Here is a 6,012-nt window from a genome sequence, read left to right on the forward strand (position 1 = left end):
TCGTCTCTTCGGTTTTTTTAATTTATCATTTGTAGTACAACATGGTTATAATTGGTATTTAAAATAAGTAATGATGATTGAATGACCTAATATGGCCCGAAAATCACTATTTAGTAGAGGGATGTAACTCGACTATCGGTAATCTCGGTCTCCCGGTCTATTTTTGACCGGTGATACTAGTGACTCGCGAAAATATCACATCGTTTTTATTGTCCGACTCCTCCCGCTTTTGGGAGTAGATGTTCTGATATCGTTAACAGAACAGAACAAATATTTTACAGATAAATAAGCTTTTTCCAAAATGAATGTTTTGTCACTTAGTTGGTTTAACAATACATTAATAGAACATAGATCACTCTCAATATATTGATTATATATTATATCAAAACATACAATTCGAAAAAAAAAAAAAGCAACAACAACAATAGCATGTCTTCATTCATCTGATCACGAGATACTAAACAAATAAATAGTACAAAATTTGAAAAAGGTCAATTTTTTGGTTAATATGACCATAACTTTGAAACCTTCAATTTGTAATTTGTTATTCGTGTTTAGAAGATGCCGGTGAATTATTCAAAGTAACACAACTCAGATATCATTTACACGGAGTGCTGTTACGTGTAAACGCATCGCACTATTAGAGCTATCGATAATATGAGTACAAGAGAGAAAATACAAATGTACATGGTTTACAGAATAAATAATATTATATATTGGGAAAGATTAACCATAATTTACTGACTTTTTCCAGTAAACGTTTTGACTTATGATCGTCGGTCAATATGAACATTTGAATTCTAAAATTTATTTGTATCAATTTTAATAAAAACAAGAATAGTAAACGTAAAAAAACTCAGTATTAAAATAGCAGCATAAAAAACACATAAAGAGAGAGGAAAACATATTCATAAAATCTGTATTAATTTTTTGTTATTAAAAATAGATATTTTACAATTATTGATAATAAAACAATAATGCTCAACATGACATGGTAATATAACCAGTGTCATATTTTTACTAAAGTGTGAAACAGATACCTTAAGCAGGGGTCTTCGCTAATTAGCGGAATACATAATAAGGGACAATGTCACAAGTGCGGTGTTGATCATGCGTTACACATGGGTATGGATGATAAATGATTGTATACATGTATATCCGTTGCCAATCAAAGTTCATAATGAACAATGTCTTCCGTCCGTTCATTTTGGTAAAAACCAATTAACCATTGAAAAGTTTATAAGAATATCTTGACATCATATGTCTACTAGTTCATCTTCACTTTCTTATTTCTTGCTTGGACGCCCTTTGATGCTTTGCATCAATGCTTTTCTTGTTACGCCTTGGTACGCGTTTAACTTTTGAGGCATGGAGGAGCACGTGACCTGTTTTCGGTACATGGAGAAGCATGTGATCTGTAAATCGTACATGATTGGTTAATTGACCTTTTCGAAAACCTAGCTAAATACCGTTTGCCAGTACGTTACGGATTTACCTCTAGGAAATTAGTCCGAATTACACCTAATTAACAACAAAAAACTAGTACGTGATATTTCTAATTTTATATAATTATTTTACAGTTATAGGTGGAAAAACTTGAATGATGTGTTTGAAAATTATCAATGTTTCTTTAATATCTATCTCAAATTTTATTAACAATAAATTGTTTATACTGAAAATCTACAAAATTAAAATATTCGTAGTGGCATCGATCTGCCATATTAAATAGAGATATTTTCTGCGTAAACTTGTGTGTTTACTTTACTTTTTTTGCTCGGAATTATTCAGAAAATGGTATTTTATCATTTTCTTAAAAAGAAATAATTGTTTTATGTTCGACCTTCTCCGGTCTCAGGTCTTTAACGGTCCACAGTTTCCAAAGACTTTCTTCTATATTGATCGATTATTGTCAACTATATTCCTGATACAAACGTTTATTTATCCCCAAACAATGTTGAAAATAGTTAAATGAAATATCTTTATATCATTTAAAATGATCCCCGCAGGAAACCATTTTACTTGTTTTTATTAGTTCGTCATGTAAACTTTACTTCTGTAAGTAACATTGTCTTTTGTTAGCGCTAGTAGCAGCCTAATAAGTCTAATAAAATTGTGCTAGTAGCAGCTAACAAAACAGGATCGGGTGAATCATCATGTAATTGCGAAAACACGATTGTTCACGGAATTATGCAGAGTGACTTTGGGCGTAGTAATACATGCATATGGTAATATTTTCAACAATACTTATTCTCACTAAAATTTTATTATCATATAATGGCCCTACATATGAAAAATCTTCGACTCATTGGTGATTATTTGTTACAATTTGAGAACTCTATGTGTACTACGCAACAGCAAATCAGAGTTAGTATATTGTTATTTTCCGCCCAAAATGACCAGTCTCTCAATAATCTGTTATAACAAAAGCAACTTATCGCAAAAAACAACAACAACAAAACAACCTACAATGAAGCAGCAAAAAGCAGTCACGGTTGTGAGCAATTAGCAAATGCGTGTTGTAGGTATGAAAAATGGCATTGAAGTGGTAGATCAAATATCGACGCCATTTAAAGAAAAGTTAGGTTCTTCGCAGCAGATAATTAAAATGCTTTACAGAAAATATTACAATAAAAAATTATTTTTACCTGTAGAAAATAAGTCTTAACAATGCATATTTCCAATAATATTGAGGATAAAATCAATATAGAAATTTCAACCTTGTACCTTCGCTATTCAAATAATGAATGAGAGAATGCTATACACTTTGTTTTTTAAGGCAAACAAATTAAGAATAATATTAAGTCTCGGGAAATAGTATTTATCCGAGGACTGAAATTTTTCTGATACTCACTTAACTTCTATAAAATGACAGTAAAAATATCATCCTGAGGAATTCTGTTTTGAGTATATTTATCCAAAGGTATACAGCAAAAGTACGTCATTTGTTACATTGCATCAATTGATTACGTTTTTTCCTGGATACATGTAATTCTGCCTGGTCACACCGGTTTCAAATGTATACATTTTTACCTAGCAAATCATAGTTTTTTAATAACTACAAATAAAACCAATGACAAATGTCTATGAAGAGGTTCTTTTTTTGGTTTATTGAGACAGGTACTTGTTATTTTACATAAAATAAGAAGAGGGTGGGGTAAGTACGGAATGCCGTTAGGTACGGAATGCCGTTAGGGCCATCGCCTATGAATGTGTTGATCTAAAACGCGATAGTCGATAGTACGATGGTGAAAACGCGAAATCACGAAACTACGATGGTGAAAACGCGAAAGCACGATGATGAAAACGCGATAGTACGATGATGAAAACGCGACAGTACGATACACCGATGATGAAAACGCGATAAACTATCGTGTTTTCACCATCGCACTGTCGCGTTTTCACCATCGTAGTTTCGTGATTTCGCGTTTTAATCATCGCACTGTCGAGTATCGCGTTTCAGATCAAACCATTCATAGGCGATGGCTCTAACGGCATTCCGGAATGCCGTTAGGGCCATCGCCTATGAATATGTAAATCTGAAACGCGATAGTCGATAGTACGATGGTGAAAACACGAAATCACGAAACTACGATGGTGAAAACGCGATAGTACGATGATGAAAACGCGATAGTACGATGTTGAAATCACGACAGTACGATGGTGAAAACGAGATAGTACGATGATGAAAACACGACAGTACGATGATGAAAACGCGATAGTACGATGGTGAAAACGCGATAGTACGATGGTGAAAACGCGATACTACGATGATGAAAACACGACAGTACGATGATGAAAACGCGAAATCACGAAACTACGATGGTGAAAACGCGACAGTACAATGGTGAAAACACGATAGTTTATCGCGCTTTCATCATCGTAGTATCGTACTGTCGCGTTTTCATCATCGTATTGTCGCGTTTTCATCATCGTGCTTTCGCATTTTTACCATCGTAGTTTCGTGATTTCGCGTTTTCATCATCGTACTATCGACTATCGCGTTTCAGATCAACACATTCATAGGCAATGGCCCTAACGGCATTCCGTACTAAATACCACTGCTACTATAAGATATTTCATGCAAAAATATAACAACCCAGTTTAGTGAACTCTTATCTATGTATACATGTACATAGCTAAGATCTATTTACACAAATGTTATAAATTAATGTTTTGGACTCAAATTATCCAAAATACTTCAAAATGTAAACAAGATAGCCTATTTTGTTTTTTACAGCACAGCTCGCGTTTAATGTTAGTTCATCGTTTGTTTCGTATTTATTTAGCAAGTTTACCTCATTTTTAGAATGAAATTTAGCATTTAATCAAAAACTAATTTTCTCTAACCATCATAGGTGGGTGTGATTCTGGAGGAGGCGGAATGGGGGGAGGAGGAGGAGGAGGAGGTGGAGGATGCGATTTCGGAGGCGGGGGAGGCGGAGGATTTTCTTCTGGAGGCGGAGACTTCGGTGGCGGAGGCGGTGGATTTTTCTTCTGGAGGCGGTGGATTTTCTTCTGGAGGTGGAGACTTTTGTGGCGGAGGCGGATTTACGTCGAGTGGAGGGATAGACCACAGTGGAAATGTTTTCAGTGCAGATGGTAGCCATAACAATTTTGGTTATAGTCACGGACATAATACGATTGTTCATCCGACTGCTGGTGTGGGATTTGTACCAGGCCCACATGGCGGATATGCTGGTACTCATTATACAACGGCAAATACTTTTGGCCAGCCAGGGTCCAACGTGACAGTCTATGGGGCACAGCCTACAACAGTTTATCAGCCTGATCGTCCCTATAATTCAGTATGTAAGATGCATCCTAATTGTTCGATATTGTTATAGCTTTATATATACCGTTGATGGCTTGTTTATTTTTCCATGCAAAAATTTAAACAAAATGTACCGTACTGTTTAGGAATTATAGACATTTTTCTGAACTAAAGCTTGAATATTAGAAGGGCCTTGTTTAGAATGAGGAAATTCGTTCAAAAATGTTATGTATGTCTTACAAAATTTCTCTTATAATTGCAGGCTCCATGTGCAAAGGCAATGCTGATATTTTCCATAGTGATTTTTGTGATGATTGTTCTTCTAGCAATCCTGATACCAGTTATCGTCTTCACAACTACAATGCATGCATAAACTTTGTGTAAAAACAAAACACATTTGAGCCGCGTCACGACAAGCCAACATAATGGGTTTGCGACCAGCATGGATCCAGACCAGCTTGCGCGTCCGCGCAGTCTGAGAAGGATCCATGCTGTTCGCTATCAGTTTCTCTACTTGTTATAGGGTTTGTAAGCGAACAACATGGATCCTGATCAGACTGCGCGGATGCGCAGGCTGGTCTGGATCCATGCAGGTCGCAAACGCATTACGTTGGTTTTGTCGTGACGCGGCTTATTTTATTTTGTCGAAAAAGAGTTACTTTATCTTATTTCAATTTACTGGAAAACATGTCACCGTGACGCTTAAATAGCATCATGTTTACGTTAATAACGTTATTTAACATTGACTTACCATTGATCTTGTTGATCTGTGCAAACCACAAATAGTAAACAAATGTTTATGCAATATTTTCACTTATTGTACACATACTGTTTTTCTTTGTATATGATTATATACGGTTAGCCAGAAAGACAGACAAACAGACTGAAGGAGACTCTAAAGTTTTTTTTTACCTAAATATAACAGAGGAGATAACTCATGAAATAAAGATGCTAGATTTATGAACATTGTCATACATGATGATACCATTTATAGTCACAAAGAAAAAAAGTAAAAAAATAACAATTTTCAAATATACAATTAAAATGTATAGTTACAAAGATGAAAATTAAAATAAATATATTGTAAGTGTTGATAATGAATGTTTATTTTGAATTTGAGGTAAATATGAAGAAATATGAAAGTTAAAGAATAAATAAGAACAATTCAAATTTTAAGGAGGAGATAATTCTGGAATATGGATTCTAGATTTATAAACCTTTTCATATCATTATGATGTGGG

General features: G+C 34.6%; 1 long non-coding RNA gene across 1 annotated transcript; it reads left to right on the plus strand.

Moving 5' to 3' along the window:
* The first annotated feature begins 4,057 nt into the window (after positions 1–4,057).
* LOC132743359 (uncharacterized) lies at positions 4,058–5,578 on the plus strand. Its single transcript, XR_009627564.1, has 2 exons — positions 4,058–4,805; positions 5,034–5,578. It is a non-coding gene; the product is annotated as an uncharacterized LOC132743359 (long non-coding RNA).
* The last annotated feature ends 434 nt before the right edge of the window (positions 5,579–6,012 follow it).

Source organism: Ruditapes philippinarum, unplaced genomic scaffold (assembly GCF_026571515.1).
Source record: "Ruditapes philippinarum isolate M1 unplaced genomic scaffold, ASM2657151v2 ctg8532_1_1_1_1, whole genome shotgun sequence".
In the NCBI taxonomy this organism is placed as follows: Eukaryota; Metazoa; Mollusca; class Bivalvia; order Venerida; family Veneridae; genus Ruditapes; species Ruditapes philippinarum.